At 37.0% G+C, this 21,526-nt stretch overlaps 1 protein-coding gene across 2 annotated transcripts in view; it reads left to right on the top strand.

The window, feature by feature from the left end:
- Positions 1–21,526, top strand: part of PPP1R9A (protein phosphatase 1 regulatory subunit 9A) — a 362,801-nt gene that overhangs the window by 10,856 nt on the left and 330,419 nt on the right. Inside the window, exon 2 of one of the 2 annotated variants that reach the window (XM_045793220.2) lies at positions 8,821–8,858. The gene's annotated coding sequence lies outside the window, so the exon portion shown is untranslated. Of the gene's footprint in view, positions 1–8,817; positions 8,859–21,526 lie in introns of both variants that reach the window. The other variant, XM_045793219.2, reaches the window with a different exon arrangement.

Raw genomic sequence — 21,526 nt, 5'->3', positions numbered from 1 at the left:
GCACACTGTTGGTGGGAATGCAAAATAATGCAGCTGCTATGGAAAACAGTATGGAGGTTTATCAAAAAATTAAAAATAAAACTACCATATGATCCATTAATTCCACTTCTGGGTATTTATCCAAAAAAAATTGAAATCAGGGTCTCAGAGACATTAGTACTCCCAAGTTCATTGACACAGTATCCATAGTCGCCAAAATGTGGGAACAACTTACGTGTTCATCAACAGATGAATGGATAAAGAAATGGTGGTATATACATACAGTGGAATACTATTCAGCTTTTTTTTTTAAAGGAAATTCTGCAATATGCAACAACATGGATGAACCTTGAGGACATTATGCTAAGTAAAATAAGCCGGTCACAAAAAGACAAACTGCCTGATTTCCCTTATATGAAATATCTAAAATAGTCAAATTCATAAAATCAAGGAATAGAGTGGTAGTTGCCAGGACCTAGGAGGAGGGGGAAATGGGAAATTACTAATCAATGTGTTTAAGTTTCAGTTAAGCGAGATGAATAAGCTGTAGAGACCTGCTTTACAACATTGCACCTATGGTCAACAGTAATGTGTTGTATACTTTAAAATGACTTTAGAGGGTAAATCTCATGTTAAGTGTTCTTACCACAAGAAAATCAAATTCAAAAGAGATTTGAGGGCATGTCTTGAGGTGCAGATCAGTTCCTTGGATTCAGTTTGATCTTTTTTAAGGTTTGCTTTTTTAAGCTTCATTAGTTAACATCATTGTCCTTTAGTCAAAGTCTATTTGGCTCTACTGCAGAGGCAATGCACTTCTGAGAACTCTGATGCCTCATTCATTAGGAGGACATTTGACTTCAGGAGGTTAGACCATAACATGTTCCCACCTCCCCATGAGCTCCAGGAGTTGTTGTGTCCACTTTGGTCTGGTGGTTCTTCATCAGTCTATACTTTCCTCTTGCGCATGCGCAGGTCAGTATCCAGTCAAAGACGAGAATATTCTTCTGCAGAGCAACAGAACTCTTCCCTGATAGCTCCAGCCTCTTCAGTATTATGTCCTGAAAACTGTAGCTCCCGTGACCTCTGCAAACCTTAAACTGTATGCTTGCCTTACCAATACTACTAGGTTATGTTTGGCTTTCCCCTCAGTGTGCTGCTGAGCGAACACTGTCTCCAGGCAGTGAGCTGTAGGGCTTACCGTCTTTGCTTATCTACTCTCAAGGATATAAATAAGAATGAGCCCAGACCCTTAGTCATAAGTAAAGTAAGTTGGGAAACAATGAAATGACATATTTTAAATATTGAAAGAAAAATACTGCCAACTTGAAATTCGACACCCAGCAAAATTATCTTCCAAAATGAAAACAAACTAAAGACTTAAGTTTAGATAAACAAAAACTGAGGAATTAGTTACCAGAAGACCTGCACTATAAGAAATATTTTTATAAGTTTGTAGAACAGAAGAAATAAAATTCCAGATGGAAACCTGGATATACACAAAAAAATGAAGACGGCCAGAAATGGTAAATCCAAGCATGTGAAACACAAACATGACAGAACTATAAAGAAAAATAGACAAATCCACAGTAAGAGTTAAGAGATTTTGACATGACTTTTTGTAGTAATTTTAGGACAAATTGATAGAGCAATTGATAGTAATTTACAGAATAAATAAAGACAAAAGCAGTAAGGTATAAAAGATATGCACATGATAAACCAACTGGACTTAATTGATATTTATAGGACACTCCCTGCCATAACCACAGAATATATGTTCTTTCAAGCATAAATGGAATTCACCAAGATAGAGCATTTACTGTCCACAAAAGAGGTCCCTATTAATTATATACCATGTTCTCTATCTACAATAGAATTAAATTAGAAGTCAATAATGGAAAAATACCTGGAATGTGTCTCAAATACTTGTAAATTAAAAAACACAGATCTAAATAAATATGGGCCCCCAAAAAATCACAATGGAAAACAGAAAATGTGAACTAAAAGAAAATGAAAATAAAACATAATAAAATTTGAGATGCAACTAAAGCAATTATTTATAGGAAAATTTATAGCTTTAAATCCTCTTTAGAAAAAAAAAATTCTAAAATCTATTATCAAAGATTCCCCATTATGAAACTATAAAAAGAAGAGCAATATTAAATCTAATGTTAGTAAAAATGATAATGATAAAGAGCAGAAATCAATAAAACAAAAAACACAGAAAAAGAGAAAATTAATGAAACAAAAACCTGTTCTCTGAAGAGTAATAAAATTGCTGAGGCTGTGGCTGAACTGAAGAGTAACAAAACAAAAAGATAACTCAGATTACCAGATCAGGAATAAAAGAGAAATGGCTAAAGATACAACAGCCATTAAAAGAATGAGATTACTTTAAAAATGTATGCCGATAGTCTGAATAAGCTAGATGAAATGAACAAGTTCCTTGAAAAACACAAATTACAAAATAAACTCAAGAAGAAATAGTAAAGCCAAATTGGTTGAGGACTTTTCTAAGAAAAGCACAAATTTACACAACAGACTCCTGAAGCCAAATAGCCAGAAAGTCCTATATTTATTAATGAAATTAAATTTCTGATTAAATATCCTTCCACAAAGAAAGCTACAGAGTGCAAAGAAGCAAGAAAAGGAAATAAAAGTTCATAAAGATCAGTAATGAAGAAGTAAATCTTTCTTCATTCACAGATAACTTGATCATCTACATGAAAAATACCAAGCAATCGACACAAAGCTACCAGAGCTAATAAGAAATCAGCAAAATAGTAGGACCCAAGTCAAGATACAACAACCGATCATATTTCTCTATGCTATAAATAAATAATAAATTGTATAAAATGATACCATTTACAATACCATCCCAAAGCATGACTTAGGAATAAATTTAGCAAAATAACCAAAAGAAGTGTAACTGAAAATTACCAAACATTGGTGAGAAAAATCAAGAAGACTGAAACAAATCGATGTTTGTTAATGGATTGGAAAGCTAAATATTTAGATTCAGTTTTCCACAAATTGATAGATTTGATGCAATCCCAAAGAGACTGCAGCAAGACTTTTGTAGAAATCGCTAAGATGATTTAAAAATGTATATGAAAGAGCAAAGACCTAGAAGAGCCAAATTAATTTTTTATAATTATGAAGTTGGACGGATTAAGCTGCCTGATATCAAGACATATTATGAAGTTGTAGTACATAAGTAGATATAGATAGACTAATGGGACTTCAGAGAATCCAAAAATAAACCCATGTATCCATGGTCCTTTGATTATTACAAAGCTGCCAAGATAATGCAGAGGAAAAGAATAATTTTTACAAAAATGGTGCTAGAACAACTAGGTTTCAATGTTTTCTTAAACGAAACAACCCACACTTCATAACATACAAGAAAATTGACTTGAAATAGATCTCAGATCTAAACATAAAATCTAAACTACAAAATTTTAGAAGAAAATCTTAGTGATCTTGGGATATGTTTCTTCAACAGAACAAACAAAAAGCATGAATGATAAAAGGAAAAATGACAAAATATACTTCATCAAAGTTAAAAAGGTCTTTTGCCAAGAACTGTGAAAGAACCGAGATTTCATTGAACTTGCAAACTAACGAGTTAGCCTCCCTTAGTTCCATGGATGCTCTCGCGCTAGAGTCCTAAGTCAGGGCTTGATTACTCAGGGCACAGCAAGTAGCGTCAACATTAGCCTATTTCTCTTTGTCCCCAAATCCCACTGGGGTGCGGCAGATGGGCCTAGATGGATGCCTGAACAGGCAGTGAGTTGTGCTGTAGAGGAGGAACCCGGAGCTTAAGGCACTCAAATCTTTTATGTTGAGCAGTAGGCATGACTGTCCTTTGCACCCCAAGGAAACATTATCTTTATTATGCTGGACAGTCAGCATGCCTGCCCTTTGCTCTGGAGGGAGACACCATCTCCTTCCTTCAAGGCTGAGTGCTATACAAACATCCATTAAAACACAGTCCAGAGAAAAGTGCAGTTAGCAACTTGCTCACAATAAATGAAGAAACATGAGAAACCTGCAAAGAATTGTCTCCCAAAATTGTTCTCTTCCAAAGATACTGTTAAGTACATGAACGGGAAAGGCATACACAAGAAAATTTTTACAACACATGTGACATGTTCTACAATTCAGAAGATATACAGAACTTCCACTAATTGATAAAAACACAGACAACACACTTTAAAAATAGGCAAAAGATTTAAATAGATATTTCACACAAGATATCTGAATGGCTACTCAGTAATGAAAAGATGTTGAACATTTACTTGACAATTTAAGAAATAATAACAGTACTACCAATACTCACAGCAACATAGTTGAATTGCAGAAATATTATGTTGAGCAAAAGAAACCAGATACAAAAGAGCACACTGCATGATTCTAATTTTACCAAATTCTAGAAGAGACAGAATTAATCTATTGTGACAAGAAGGAGATCAACGTATGCTTTGGGGTTCAGGATAGAGTTTAAGTCCACAGAGCAAAAAGGAGTCTTATAGAGTAATTGAAACATTCTGTCTCTTGAGTATAGTAGTGGTTACCTAGTTGTATACATTTGTCAAAACTCATTAAACTGTACACTTAAAATATGTGTGTTTTATTGCATATAAATTATGCCTGCATAGAGTTTATTGAGGATATAGTCCAGTTACATAAAAGATGACTTGAAATAATAACTTACAGGTAAAGACATGGTGCATGGAAATATGGTGTTGGATTTGAATACAGTGAAACATAGATTTAAATATAATCATCTAGTATCTATACAAAATAGAATGCAGTTTTTTATTTTTTTAAAAGATTTTATTTATTTATTTATTTATTTATTTATTTATTTATTTATTTATTTATTTATTTATTTGACAGAGGGAGAGACAGCCAGCGAGAGAGGGAACACAGGCAGGGGGAGTGGGAGAGGAGGAAGCAGGCTCCCAGTGGAGGAGCTCAATGTGGAGCTCGATCCCAGAACGCCGGGATCACGCCCTGAGCCGAAGGCAGACGCTTAACGACTGAGCCACCCAAGCACCCCTCGAATGCAGTTTTTTATAACCAATATTGAAAAGGTGTTAGTAATTATAAGAAAATTCAGTAAGGTATCTAGACACAGAACTAATATTTAAATCTTAATTGCTGAGGTGCCTGGGTGGCCTAGCCAGTTAAAGCGTCTGTCTTCAGCTTGGGTCATGATCTCAGGGTCCTGGGATCAAGCCCAGTATTGGGCTCCCTGCCCAGCAGGGACCTTGCTTCTCTCTCCCTGTTCCCCCTGCTTGTATTTGCTCTTTCTCTCTGTTAAATAAATAAAAAAATAAAAAATATTTTTTAAAAAGTCTTAATTGGTTTGCTATTTACAGTTAAAACACAATGGTGAGGGGCACCTGGGTTGCTCAGTCAGTTAAGTGTCTGACTCTTGATCTCATCTCAGGTCTTGATTTCAGGGTCGTGTGTTCAAACCCCACGTTCAAGCCCCTTTACGTAAAATAAAAAAAAAATTTTAATTAAAGAAAAATACAATGGTGAATATTTCATTCCAAGTAACAATGTATAAGCAAAAACTTGGGAATATACTTGGAAGGAAATATTATAAAGGACATATGTGAAAAATATTTTGCAATTCCACCATGGAACACAAGATATACTTTAATAACTTAAGACTGTTTTGGATGACTGTTGCTTCATAAAAAAAAACCCACCCCAAAACTAAGTGCCTTAAAATATCACTTCTTTGTAGATCTGCTGGGGTATAGCTGGCCTGTGAGGAGCTTGGCTGGCAGCTCTGCTTCTCCCTAGAATTCTGCAGACTGGTTGGTGTGCTTCTTCAGATTGTGGCAACTGGGACAGATGTGCTCAACACATGTCTGTCTCATCCTCCTCTCAGACTCTAGTAAACGTGGGTAATGTTCTCCTGATGGCAGTGGCAGAGGCTCAAAAAGGCAGGCCCATGACTCAAGAGCATTTCAAATTCAGGGGCGCCTGGGTGGCACAGCGGTTAAGCGTCTGCCTTCGGCTCAGGGCGTGATCCTGGCGTTATGGGATCGAGCCCCACATCAGGCTCCTCCGCTATGAGCCTGCTTCTTCCTCTCCCACTCCCCCTGCTTGTGTTCCCTCTCTCGCTGGCTGTCTCTATCTCTGTCAAATAAATAAATAAAATCTTTAAAAAAAAAAAAAGAGCATTTCAAATTCTGCTTAGGTTATTGCTGCTAATACATCATTGACCAATGCAGGTCTGCATGTTCAAGGACAAAGTCAATGGGCAGGAAAAAATTACTCTTCCTATGGAGGAGTGGAAGGGACTGCAAAGTCACATGGAAGGGTTGTGCTGTGGACTGAATGTTTGTGTCCCCATAAAAATTCATATGTTGAAGCCCTAACTCCCAAGGTAATAGTATTAGGATGTGGGGCCTTTGGGTAATAATTAGCTTAATAATTAGTACCCACAATAAGATCTGTGCTTTTATATAAAGAGGAAGAGACATCAAAGCATCATCTCTCTGCCAGGTGAGGATACAGTAAAAAGGCAGATTCCTGCAAGTCAGGAAGAGAGCCTTCAAGTAACCAAATCTGTTAGCCCCCTGGACTCCCAAGCTTCAGAACTGTGAGAAATAAATGTCTGCTGTTTTTTTTTTTTTAATTAGTTGCAGAGGTAGAATTCAGTGGTTCATCAGTTGCATATAACACCCAGTGCTCATTACATCAAGTGCCCTCCTTAATACCCATCACCCAATTACCCCATTCCCCCACCCACCATCCCTCTAGCAACCCTCAGTTTGTTCTCTCTCTTTAAGAGTCTTTTATGGTTTGCCTCACTCTCTGTTTTTATCTTATTTTTCCTTCCCTTCCCCTATGTTCATCTGTTTTGTTTCTTAAATTCCACATATGAGTGAAATCATATAGTGTTTGTCTTTCTCTGACTGACTTACTTTGCTTAGCATAATACCCTCCAATTCCATCCATGTCATTGCAAATGGAAAGATTTCATTCTTTTTGGTGGCTGAGTAATATTCCATTATTGTGCGCGCGCGTGCGCGCGCACACACACACACACACACACATCTTCTTTATCCATTCATCCATAAACGAACATCTGGGCTCTTTCCATAGTTTGGCTATTGTGGACATTGTGCCTATAAACACTGGGGTGCATACCCCTTCAAATTACTATATTTGTATCCTTTGTATAAATACCTAGTAGTGTAATTGGTGGGTTGTAGGAAGCTCTATTTTTACTTTTGAGGAATCTCCATCCTGTCTTCAAGAGTGTGGCTGCACCAGCTTGCATTCCCACCAACAGTGTAAGAGGGTTCCCCTTTCTCTGCATCCTCACCATCATCTGTTGTTTCCTGAGTTGTTAATTTTAGCCATTCTGACTGCTGTGAACAGGTGGTCTCTCATTGTGGTTTTGAAAATGCCTGCTGTTTAAGTCACACAGTCTCTCGTATTTTGTTATAGCAGATGGAGCTGACTAGGACAGGTTGGTCGTCATTAAAGGGATAGATGAAGAACAGGGCCAATAATGCAATCTATCAAAAACACCCACAAAAAACCCAACCTGGATTTTGGACAGAAAGAGTCTGCAATTGTGATTATTAAACATTTATACAAATTCCTTGACATAAAACTAGTTCTTTGACTTCTCCCATGACGAGGGGTCTATGATTCTTCTACTTGAACCTGGGGAAGGCTTTGTTTATGAACAGAATGTGCCGGGAAAGATGCTACATGACTTCTGGGGCTTTGTTAGCAAAGGCTGTACAAAAAGAAAAAACAAACAAACCAAAAAAAAAACCCAAGGGGCACCTGAGCGGCACAGTGGATTAAGCATCCGACTCTTGTTTTTGGCTTGGGTCACGATCTCAGGGTGGTAAGATGGAACCCTATGTCCGGCTCTCCACTCAGCAGGGAGTCTGCTCAAGATTCTCTCTCTCCCTCTCCCTCTGCCCCTCCGTCCCCCTCAAATAAATAAATCTTTTAAAAAAATGCCTCAGCAGTTCAGAATGATGATTATTGTGCTAAATAAATTTGTAGATTTGCACAATGTGTTAGTACACATGTTTCGGCTGGAATGACTAAAATGTATCCAATAATTAACACCTACAGTTGAGCTTACCTTTACATTTTAAAAATTGTTTTATATAAAATCCATCAACGAATGCAAAAATAGACAAATAGACTTTTAACTTTGCTTGCAGCACTCAACTCTCAAAACCACATGAATCACAGTGGTTAAGAAAAAAAATAAAACAATTGTATAAGACCCATTTTTCCTGAATATTCTACAAAGAAGTGAGGTGCTGGCCGGCGGCCACACTGTAGGTATAAAGCTGGAGGTAGATGAAGTTAAGAAGGCCGCGTCCAAGCCAGCAGAGTAAGGTACACAGAGATAAGTTCAGTAAACCACAGAGAGCTGACGGGAGTCAGTGTGGTACGACCTGAAACTAAAGTTGTCCATCTTAGACTAAAGCCCTCCCAAAGTTCTTCATCTTCGTTGCCTTCAGAAAGAACTACACTGATGTCCTGAAACACAGCCAGTCTGCTCACGCTGAAAAGCTGAATTCCTAGCGTCAGAAGTCAGCTGGCCAGGACACGTGAGAACAAATGAGAGAAATATTGCGGAACGGTGTCTGTAAGTTGTACAGAATTAGGGCAGCAGCGAACAGAGTGTCCAAAACAAAATCGGTAGAACACAGACGCAAAGCTTGAAGTAAAACTGCTTAGCAAAAGAATGTGAGGGAGATGGGTAGTTGACAATAGCAACTAAATTTGCAGGAATTGGAGTAAATGTATTGTTTTTCTTTTTCTTTTTTTTAGCAGAACAAAGACATGCTGTCCGTGAGATGATCAGGTAATACGTAAGTATTGGGAACAGCCTGAACTTTCTATGTCTGTTTGTTCCTCTAAAACAAAACATGAGAATCTATCTGCCTCCTATTCTCTCCTTCTGTTCAAGTGCTTCTTTCAATTGAAAATAACTTCTTCACTCCTGCTACTACTACAAGGCTTCCTCTACTTCAACACCTGGTCCAAATCTTGATTTGCTCATTTAGTCAATCTCTTGCCTGCTTTAGCATTTTCCACCAATTAGCACCTTTTTTGATGTTGCTTTTTAAATATGCCTGGGGGTTACTAATGTGTGGGTTCTCTCATTGTGACTAGACTGTAAACTCTAGAGGTGAGCCTCCACAATTTTTTCCAGCTTTTTTGAGGTATAATTGACCTTGTATAAGTTTAAGGTATACAGTGTGTTGACTTGACACACATATATATATATTACAATATGATTACTTCTGTAGCATTAGCTAACGCGTCCATCATGTCACATAATTACAGTTTATTTTGGGGAAATATAAAATGTGACAGAAACGAATTTAAGAGACAGAACATTTAAGGTCTACTCTCTGCAATTTTTAAGTATACAATACAGTAGTGTCAACTCTATCACAATGCTATACACTAGTACCCAGAACTTACTCATCTTCTAACTAGAAGTTTGTACTGTACAAAATCTCCCTATTTCCTCCACCCCACAGCCCCCAGTAATCACCATTTTACTGTTTCTATGAGTTCAGCTTTTTTAGATTTCACAAGTAAGTGGTATCGTACAGTGTTTATCTTTCAATGGCTGACTTACTTCACTTAGCATAATATCCTCAAATTTCATCCATGTTGTCACAAATGGCAGGATTTCTTTCTTTATCATGGCTGTGTGTGTGTGTGCATATCAGTAGTGTATACATACATATTTATCTATTCATTCACTGACAGACACAGGTTGTTTCCACATCTTGGCTACTATGAATAATGCTGCAATAAACATGGGAGTGCAGATATCTTTTCAATATCCTGTTTTCATTCCTTTGGATATATACCCACAGGTAGGATTCCTGGATCATATGGTAGATCTACTTTTAATTTTTTTTTTAAGGAGACTTTGTACTGTTTTCCGTAGTGGCTATACCAATTTACATTCTCACGAACAGTGCACAAGGGTTCCCTTTTCTCTACATCTTTGTCAACACTTGTTATCTTTTGTCTTTTTGATGATAGCCATTGTACCAAATGTGAGGTGGTATCTCATTGTGGCTTTGGTTTGTGTTTATCTGATGATTAGTAATGTTGAGCATCTTTTCATGTACCTGCTGGCCACTTGTATGCCTTCTTTGGAAAAAAATTAGCAAATTGAATTCAGTAACACATTTAAAGGATCATGATCAATGGTGTTTATCCTTGGGATGAAAGAATAGTTTAAAATATACAAACCTATGAATATGATACCCCATATTAATTGAATGAAAGGTAAAAATCATATGACCATTTCAATAGATGCAGAAAAAGCATTTGACAAAATACAATATCCTTTCATAATAAAACCCTCAACAAATTAGGTATAGAAGGAACATACGTCAACACAATAAAGGCCATATATGACAAGCCACAGCTAATGTCATTCACAATGGCCAAAGCTTAAAAGCTTTTCCTTGAAAGTCAGGAACAAGACAAGTTCTCTGCTCTCCCCACTCCTACTCAACAGAGTACTAGAAGTCTTAGCTAGAGCAACCAGGTAAGATAAAAAAAAAATTGAAATCATACATATTAGAATGGAAGAAATGAATTTGTCTTTATTTGCAGATGATACGATCTTATGTGTATGTGTGTATATTTATATATATGTATGTATAAAATTCTAAATACTCAGCCCAAAAACTGTTAGAACTACTCAATGGATTCAGTAAACTTGCAAGATACAAAATCAACACACAAAAGTCAGTTGCATTTCTATACATTACCAACAAGATGCCTGGAAAAGAAATAAAAAACGAAGTGAAAAAGGACTCAGTTTATTATAAGTGTAATTGGGGACCCAGATGGAAGAGAGAGGGAGAAGGAAAATAAGGCAGAAACAATATTGGAAATGATATCCAGGAATTTCCCTGAACTGGCAAAATATATAAACACAGAGATTCAAGAACTTCGAGAAACTCCAAGCAGGATAAATAAAGAAAACCACACATTAGACATGTTATAGTAGAACTGCTCAAAATAAAAATGAAGAAATTCTCATAAAAGCAGCCAGAGAAAAAGACCCGTTCACTTTGTAGTAATAGAAATAAAGCTGGGGCGCCTGGGAAGTTCAGTTGGATAGGCCTCCAACTCGATTTTGGCTCAGGTCATGATCTCAGGATCCTGGGATGGAGCCCCAAGTCAGACGTTGCACTGAGCGGAGAGTCTGCTTGACCCACCCCCCGCCCCCCGCCCCCCACTCATGCTCTCTCTCAAATAAATAAATTTTGAAAGAAAGACAGAGAAAGAAAGAAAGAAAGAAAGAAAGAAAGAAAGAAAGAAAGAAAGAAAGAAAGGAAGAAAGCTGACAAATTTTCGAAAGAAACACTGGAAGCAGAAGACAAGTGAATGACATCTTCATGCAACAAAAGGGGAAAAAAACCCAACCACTAACAGATGATAATTTTATACTCAGCAAAAATATCATTTAAAATGAAAGTGAAGTAAAGATGCTTATAGACACACTGAAGCTGAAATAATTGTCAGCACACCCACGGGACAAGAAAGACTAAAATAAATTATTCAGGCTGAAATAAACTGATACCAGATGGAGACATATAACACTGTGGAAAGGAACAAAAAGTATCCGAGACGTAAACATGTAGGTGAACACAAAAGAATTACCTGTTTAAATCAGAAACAATCAGTGTCTTCTTGAGTTATAACAAACGTAGAAATGAAAAATACATAGGGAACAGCAGGAGGTCATAGCAGGGCCTGATCCAGCCTGCACTACCTCATGCTAACAGGTAGATCTAAGACATCCTTGAGACCCTAACATTTCTCCTCCGATAGGGGACCAGAGGGGTTTGGAACGTGACATCAAAACAAGGGGAGGTTATTTAAAGGATGTCAGTGTTCTCTCCCACCTCGTGGGTTGCATTTTCCAAAGTCACCCTTTGCAGGGCAGCATTTCTAATGAATATGTATAATGAGGCCACACGGGTGTGGGCCCCTTCCCCTCACAACCTTGGTTGGCCCTTTTCCACTGATCAGAGCACAGGCTAGGGGATCTCAGAAGAACACAGAGGGAGGGCAGGGAAGATGCCTGTGGGTTTTTGGCATAATTTCACTGGGATTTGGAATTCTCTTCTGTCTGACACAAAACGTGTTCTAGTCCTAGGTGGACACTCTGGGTAGGGGGTGGGGGGTGGGGATGAGGGAAGAGGCTACAATGAAACTGGTTAGTGTTGTCTTAATAATGTTGATAGTTCTGTGAAGTTGCTTCTTAGGAGTGTTTCTGTTTAAGCTCTTTCACCTTTGTTTAGAAATCCTCCCCTTTTAGGAGAAAATGTGACACTTGTGAAAAAGCTTATAAGAAAGCCCCTCTTCCGCTGCCCCATTTTTGCCTTTAAGCCTTCTTTAAGTGACAAATCTTCTAGGTAATTAAGGTTGTGAATTTTTACTTTTGCTTTGTTTTTAATGAACATTTGTCTTTCAGAATGGGATTGTGAGATAATGTTTAAATGGCAAAAACAAAACACGATTTTGTGCAATTAACAAAAAGTTACTGCAAGTAAAATAAAACGTTTCTTGGTAAAAAAAAAAAAAGAAAGAAAGAAAAAAAAGAAAAAGAAAAGAAACAAAACAAAACAAACTCACAATCCCGAGATCAAGACTTGCATGCTCTACCCCTGAGCCAGCCAGGTGCCCCATTTTTTTTTTTTAAGCTGCTTTAATTTATTGAGAAGAACACTATCATAAATGGAGCCTGTTTGCTGAAAATAAACTGTTAGCTGTACACGGTCTCATCCTTCCAGCACCTGCAGGTTTACAGTCCAGCCTGAGCTCACCTCCTCACATCACATTACAGCTGCCCTCCCTGCATTAACGAGGGAACACTAGGTAGCTTTGCCCCCACGGGCATAAAGTGACCCTTCAATGTCTACACCACTATTAGGAACCTGCTAGTAGAGGACAAGTAAAAAGACATTTTTAAAGTAAGAGTAGTGAGGCTGTTTTATAAGAATACAATAGTTTGGGGAGGTGTCTGGGTGACTCAGTCAGTTAAATATCTGCCGTGGGCAGGTCATGATCCCAGAGTCCCCCATGGAGCCCAGCATCTGGCTCCCTGCTCAGCAGGGAATCTGCTTCTGCTTCTCCCTCTGCGCAGGCGCTGTCTCTCTATCTCTCTCTCTCTCACATAAATAAATAAAATCTTAAAAAAAAAGAAGAAGAAGAGTATAATAATTTGGGACAGAAATTTATTAACACCTATTTAAAATAGATACAGAGATGGTGCCACAGATTAGATTTATATACTTTTATTTTTTTAAAGATTTTATTTATTTATTTGCCAGAGAGAGCACAGCAGGGGGAGCAGTAGAAGGAGAGGGAGAAGCAGGCGCCCCACTAACCAGGGAGCCCGATGCGGGGTTTGATCCCAGATCCGTGGGATCGTGACCTGAGCCAAAGGCACACACTTAACCATCTGAGCCACTAGATTTATACACTGAGTTTTGGAGATGCTGTTTATCTTGAGTTAGAAGCCACTGGCACCATGTGAGATTTGGAAAACTTATGTTCTAGACTGAAATGGGATAGGCCAATTTCCTGTCATCCAAGCAACTGAATGGTTAAAGCCTTAAGGCTAAAAAAAAGGCATTTTGCTTGTTCTTTTCCCCTGTAAAACACAAATGGGCAGTGTGATAATAGAGCCGTACTTTAGAATTGTTTTATATATACCCGCTCCAAACAGCCACAAACATGATGCTCTTTAAACTTTTGCTCCCCATGCCTGGAACAGAGTTTCCAAAACTTGAGGTGACTGTGGCTTCATTCCCTGGTCTGGGCAGCTGTTCATCCCTCAACTGAGTCCCCTGTTCTCCAGTCACTGCGGGGCCTGCAAATTGTGGCGAGTAGTCCTCAGCTTTAGGCCTCTATGACAGGCAGGTCCCTAGTGACCTGGAAAGCGCAGTGAGGGAACTCAGCTAAATCTTCTCATTGGTGCCAACACAAAGTCTGTACTCACTGTCTGCCATTATGGTCAATAAATGTACTTGAACTGAAGATGGAAGTCAGCTCTGCACAAACAGGCGTTATCTCTGTCAGGATATCATGTAACACCAACCCCTTCAGCATTTTCAACTCTATGATACTTCTGTAGGCTGTGGTAAAGTCTTGATTCAACATCCAGTCCTGAATGTTGGCAATGTCTGACTTGAGTTGGTGCCCCGTGCAGGTGTAGACAGTCTCCTCTGTCACCTTCCCAAGGGCAGGAGGGCAGGAGATTGGTGAATAAAGTTAAACTGTCAAAAGATTTCTGAATTATCCATAAAATGGTAAAATTACTAATATGACATAGTCTGAAAGAAGCTCAAGGATAACTCATAATGGGCAACATGACCACTTAAAGATTAGTACAAAGGGTATAGGTAAAAAGTTAGAAGAGATAAAATAGAACGACTTTTATTTATTTTTATTTTTAAAGATTTTATTTATTTATTTGACAGAGTGCATGAGAGCACGCAAGAGGGGGAGTGGCAGAGGGGGAGGGAGAAGCAGGCAGGACCCCGGGATCACAACCTGAGCCGAAGGCAGATGCTTAACTGACTGAGCCACCCAGGTGCCCCATAGAACAACTTTTTTTTTTTTTTATTCTTTATTATGTTATGTTAGTCACCATACAGTACGTCATTAGTTTTTGATGAAGTGTTCCATGATTCATTGTTTGTGTATAACACCCAGTGCTCCAGGCAGTACGTGCCCTCCATAATACCCATCACCGGGCTAGTCCATCCCCCCTTCTTCTGAAACCCTCAGTTTGTTTCCCAGAGTCCACAGTCTCTCATGGTTCATTCCCCCTTCTGTTTACCCCCCCTTCGTTCTTCCCTTCCTTCTCCTACCAATCTCCCTGCTAGTCCTTATGTTACACAAATGAGTGAAACCATATGATAATTGTGTTTCTCCGCTTGATTTATTTCACTTAGCATAACCTCCTCCAGTCCCATCCATGTTGCTGCAAATGTTGGGTAATCGTTCTTTCTGATGGCTGAGTAATATTCCATTGTATATATGGACTACATCTTCTTTATCCATTCATCTGTTGAAGGGCATCTCGGCTCCTTCCACAGTTTAGGTATTGTGGACAATGCTGCTATGAACATTGGGGGTGCATATGGCCCTTCTCTTCACTACGTCTGTATCTTTGGGGTAAATAGCCAGTAGTGCAATGGCTGGATCATAGGGTAGCTCAATTTTTAACTTTCTGAGGGACCTCCACACTGTTTTCCAAAATGGCTGTACCAACTTGCATTCCCACCAACAGTGTAAGAGGGCTCCCCTTTCTCCATATCCTCTCCAACATTTGTTGTTTCCTGCCTTGTCAACTTTTGCCATTCTAACTGGCATAAGGTGGTATCTCAAGGTGGTTTTGATTTGAATCTCCCTGATGGCTAATGATTTTGAACATTTTTTTCATGTGTCTGTTAGCCATTTGTATGTCTTCATTGGAAAAGTGTCTATTCGTATCTTCTGCCCATTTCTTGATTTGATTGTTTCTCGTGTATTGAGTTTGAGAAGTTCTTTATAGATATTGGATACCAGCCTTTTATCTGTAGTTTAATTTGCAAATATCTTCTCCCATTCTGTGGGTTGCCTCTTTGTTTTGATGACTGTTTCCTTGGCTGTGCAGAAATTTTATCTTGATGAAGTCCCACAAGTTCATTTTTTCTTTTGTTTCTCTTGCCTTTGGAGACGTGTCATGAAAGATGTTGCTGTGGCCGATGTCAAAGATGTTACAGCCTATGTTCTCCTCTATGATTTTGATGGATTCCTGTCTCACATCGAGGTCTTTCATCCATTTGGAGTTTATCTTTGTATATGGTGTGAGAGAGTGGTCAAGTTTCATTCTTTTGCATGTAGCTGTCCAATTTTCCCAGCACCATTTATTGAAGAGACTGTCTTTTTTCCACTGGATGTTTTTTCCTGCTTTGTCAAAGATTAGTTGCCCAAAGAGCCAAGGGTCCATTTCTGGGCTCTCTATTCTGTTCCATTGGTCTATGTGTCTGTTTTTGTGCCAGTACCATGCTGTCTTTGTGATCACAGCTTTGTAGTATAGCTTGAAATCAGGCAACGTGATGCCCCCAGCTTTGTTTTTCTTTTTCAACATTTCTGTGGCAATTTGGGGTCTTTTCTGGTTCCACGCAAACAACTTTTAAAACAATTGTTTAATACAACAAAAAGGCAGAAAAGAGGAAAATTGGAACAAAGCAGACAAAACAAAAATTGAAAATATACAAGATGGTAGATTAAATCCAACTCTACCAGTAATCACATTGTGATGAAATAGTGATGAAAATTAAAAGAAATTGGTGAGACAGATTTTTAAATGGCTTAATATATTCTGTTCTATTCACAGTAAACACACTAAAAGTAGGAAAATTTTCAGGCTGAAATAAAAAGAATGAAAAAGTATATACCATTGCAAATATTAGCCGAAAGAGAGCTCATGTGGTTATATTATTATAAGACAAAACTTTGCTGCAGGTGGTATTAGCAGAGTTAAAGATGGACGTCTGATGATAAGAGTCAATCCACCAGGAAGCATAAAAATACTAGTGATGTTAATACAAATAAGATACTAACACAACTCTCTCAACAATTATTAAAACAAGCAGACAAAAACATCAGCAGCAATATAAAATATCTGAATAATACTATTAACCACTGTGATCTAAATAACATATTTAGATTACTTCATAGTACAATTGTTGAATTATCTATTTTTTTAAGTACATAAGAATCTTTACCAAAAATAGACCACATACTAGACCATTAAAGCATGTCTCCAAAAATTACAAAGGATTGAATAATGGAATAATAAGTTGAAAATCTAAAGCAGAAACAGAAGCAGAAAAATCTCCCAAATGTATGTATTAACTAACATCTTTCTAAACACCTCAAAAGGTAAGAAAAAAATCACAGTGAAAATTAGAAGGCATTTGAACGGAACATAATATAAATATATGACAAAATTTGAGGAGTACGGTTAAGTGCTTAGCTTTACATTCATATATTAGAAAAATGGAAAATGGAAAAATGAAGTTTTTATCTCAAGAAGGTAGAAAAGGAAAAATAAATGTAAAAAACATAAAAAGAAGGAAATAATAAAAGTAAGAATATAATTAAATAAAAAGAAGACCTACAATGATCAATAGTTACTACTTTGAAAATATTTTAAAAATTGATAACCCCTTGGAAGTTTGATCCAGAAATTAGAAAAATTGAGAAAGCACAAATTAAACTATCCAGAATGGAAAGGGAGACATCATTACTAAAAGGGAGAAAGATATTTTTCACACATTTAAAAAACTCAGAGAATTGTGGCGCCTGGATGGTGTAGTCAGTTGAGCATCTGACTCTTGATTTTGGCTCAAGTCATGATCTCAGGGTCCTGGGATCGAGCCCCGATTCTGGGTGTACAGTCAGGGTGGAGTCTGCTTGAGATTCTCTCTCCCTCTCCCTCTACCCCTCCCACTCATGCTCTCTCTCTCTCAAATAAATAAATAAATCAGAGAGAACATGAGTGGGAGAGGGGCAGAGAGAGAAGCAGACTCCCCGCTGAGCAGGGTGCCTGATGCAGGGCTTGGTTCCAGGACCCCAAGATCATGACCTGAGCCAAAGGCAGATGCCCAACCAAGTGAGCCACCCAGGTTCCCCATAAATAAATCTTTTAAAAAATTCAGAAGTTATTGCAAATTTAACAGATTGGTAAAATTTTTTAAATTCTTGAAAAATATAACAATGAAGCTAATAGAAAAAGAAATTGGAAATCTGAAAAATCTTTTTCCTGTTAATGTAATTGAAACCTTCCTACAATGAAGGCAAGGATGACTGCCAAAATTTTCAAACACTTACGGAAGAAATAATATGAATTTTATACAAACTCTTTGACGCAACAGACAAAAATGAAAGATTTCCCAATCATTTCCGTGAATCTAGCACAACCCTGATACCAAAACTACCAAATTCTTGTAAGGACATTAAAAGAAGGTAATATTACAGGCAGTGTCTTGTGTGAATATAAATTTTAAAATCCTTAACAAAATATTACCAAATAAATCTAACCATGAATATATGTATATGTTATACATAACCATTATATGCATAATATTATATGGACATGCTGCTGTTTTACATTAGAAACCATTTTTATTTCGGGAATGCAGGATCAGTTTAATATTTGAAAAACAAACATGTTAATTTGCCACATTAATAAGACAAATTTCAATAGACGGAAAAAACAGCATTTTAAAAAAGATTAAAATTCTGTTCATGTTATAAAAAAGCTAGGAATAGAACGTCCTTAATCTGAAAAAGAGTATCTAGTAAAATCGATTTCTTGTCATCATACTTAATGGGGATATATTGAATACTTTCTCTTTAAAATCCAGAACAAGACTAGCTGATTAGAAACAGAATTCTATCCAGTATTGTGTTGAAGATCTTTGTCAATACACCAAGACAAAACAAACAAACAAACAAACAAAAAACCACCGAAAAAAAAAAAAACCCATAAAATAAAAGGAAAAAAAGGAAAAGAAAAAGATGGGAAAGAAAAGAGACTGAACCATAAAATTTCAACCAATTGAAAGCCCCCAGATAATCTACAAAGAAACAAATAAATTAATAAGTGAATTTAGCAAGATTGATACAGGTTAAATATACAAAAAAAAGTCAATTGAATTTCCCATTGTTCTTGTTGAAGTGTAGTTGTCGGACAATATTATATTAGATTCAGGTGTACAACATAGTGATTTGACATTTATATACATTACAAAGTGATCACCATGATAAATCTAGCCACCATCTGTCACTATACAAAGCTGTTACATATCGTTAATTGTATTTCCTATGCTGTACATTGTATCCCCATGATCTATACATCTTTAAATCAACCTTTCAATTTCCTCTGGAAATAACCTGAGATTTGAATCGGAATTGTATTGAATATACAAATAATTTTGCTAATAACTAAGATCTTGAAAATATTGTCTATGGATATTTATTAAGATATTTTAAATTTTTTATTTGAGTAGTATTGATGGAGCCATAGAGAACATTTTTAAAATGTTTTTGCATGGGTAGGGCTTTCTGAAGGAAAGAAAACTAAACCTGGGGTAAAACACAAGATTTGGAAATTAAATAACAACCGAATAGTTAGAATTAAAGAGATTTACTTTCACAGAGGTGAGTTTTCATATTTCAAGGGGATAGGTCCTAAAGCAATGAAGATAAAACCTTACTAGTAAATCAAAGGTGCTTTTCTCTTCTCTTCCCTAAAGACATCTATTTACATCATAAAAAGTAAGAGTCCAGTTCATTCCTTTCCTCTTCTCAAGGAATGTTTACATTAGGGAGCAAAGTTTTCTCTCCTTTTCTCAAAAGGGAAAGTCAAACAGCTATCCTTCTCCTATTTAAACTTCCTATTCACGTTTTTATGACTCCTGGCCCATAGTACAGACCCCAGTACTGTTAAGGAAACATCTAATCTGAATCTTTTCCTATCTTCTCAAAGAGAAAAGAATTGGGGCAGATGAGAAATAATATGGTTATTGTTATCAGGATGTAATCTGTTTCTGCCCTAGAAGACTCATACTACCTTTCAATACAAATAAATACAGGTACTATAAACTTATCAGTATTTTATACTTCTTAGTGAAGAAGCTTTGGACATCTTCAAAAGATTATATCTGAGCATTTAATGTTTTAAAAATTCTAATATGAATGCTATCTGTAAATTTCTTTTTCCCATAATTTGTTGCTGGTATTCTACATAGATGTAGAATACTCGAAAACTTTGAAAAGGACAGTGATGTAGGGCCTGTGGCACTAGATTTTAACACTTACTATAAAATTATAAAAATCAAGGCAGTATGATATTAGTGCAAGGGATAGACAAAGAACCCAGCATAATAGAAAAGTGTATGGAGATAGACCATATGTACGTGACCAGTTGATTTAAGACAGATTCATTTTATTTAAATTTCAAAAGCTAATGGATTGTTTAAAAAAAAATAGTGCTGGAACAGTTTTATACCAAAAGCCCTAAATTTAAGAGAGAAAACATTAAAGCTTCTGGAATATAGCATAGAATACTTTCATGGCATTGGAATGAATAGTATTTCCTTAAACAGAACACAAAAGAATAGCAAACTAACTAATTTAATTAATAAATATCATTAACTGACCAATATTGTTAACCATCAGGGAAATATAAATTCAAACCACAGTGGCATTTCATACTCTTTGGAATGACTAAAACATAAAACAAACAAACAGAAAACTGTATAGCAAATGCTGGTGAGTGTGCATTGACTAGAACTTTCATACATTCTTAATGGGAGGGGGGAGCCATTTAGCCATTTAGGAAAATTGACCACACCTAACCTACATCTATCCTACAGTGTAGGGACATCCATCAGTTCCAATCCTAGCTGTATGTTCCCAAAAATTGTCTACATGTCCACCAAAATACATGCATGAGATACTCAAAGCAATTTTATTCATCATAGCCTAAAACTAGAAGTAATCTAAATGGCTACCAATTGTGGACAGACATATTAGATAGATATATTTTGGTTAATTCATATAATGGAATGCTACATAGTAATATATAATGAATGCACTACTGATAAATACAACTGTTACACAGACATTATGTTGAACAAAAGGTGACGGACACCAAAGAGTACATACATACAGGGTGATTCTATTTACATGCAGTTCAAAAAACAGACAAAATAGATAGTATTGGGTGTCAGGAGAATGTTTCCCTCAGGTTGGGGATATTGGCTGGGAAGAAAAATGAAGGAACTTTATTGGAATGTTCTGTATCTTGATTTAGTTGGTAGTCTCACAAGTGTATATGTGTATTAAAAAATCATTTAAATCTCCTTTTAAGATTAGTGTGCTTTATTTTTAAAAATTAGTTTTATTAAACAATTCATGAATTGGGCAGCATCCCATCTAGCAAATAGAAGGGAGTTTGGAGGAGTTGTACAAAATAGAATCCTTTTATAGAAAAGAAGGTGGGTCAAGAAGTTATTAGCAAAAGAAAAAAGAATTTTTCCAGGTAAAATCACCTTCCCTTAGGGGGAAGGACAGTGTGTCTAGTAAGATTACCTCATCTTTTGGGGGATGGAGAGGGCCCATGTGACTGACATTCCTCGCTGAAGTTGAGCAGAACATTCCCGACTCACCAATTAAGACTACATTTCTGAGGGAGGTTAAAACTGCAGTTAGGTTAGGTATGAAGTCCAGATTTGGTGACTTGGCTTAAGTAACAACATTTTGGGCCTGTGATTTTCTTTTTAACACGGACAACAGCACTATAACTCATCCTGAACAAAGCTTATCTAAAACGTATTTGTTCTGCATACTTGTTCTCAGGAACACTGGACAGCACTTCAACACTACGCTTAGGGGCCATTTGGAATAGCAAAATCACCAACAAAAA

This window comes from Ursus americanus, chromosome 3 (genome assembly GCF_024610735.1).
Source record: "Ursus americanus isolate L20-20 chromosome 3, mUrsAme1.1.p, whole genome shotgun sequence".
Lineage (NCBI taxonomy): Eukaryota > Metazoa > Chordata > Mammalia > Carnivora > Ursidae > Ursus > Ursus americanus.
The sequence above is the reverse complement of the archived record's forward strand: the minus strand, read 5'-3'. Positions and strand labels throughout refer to the sequence as shown.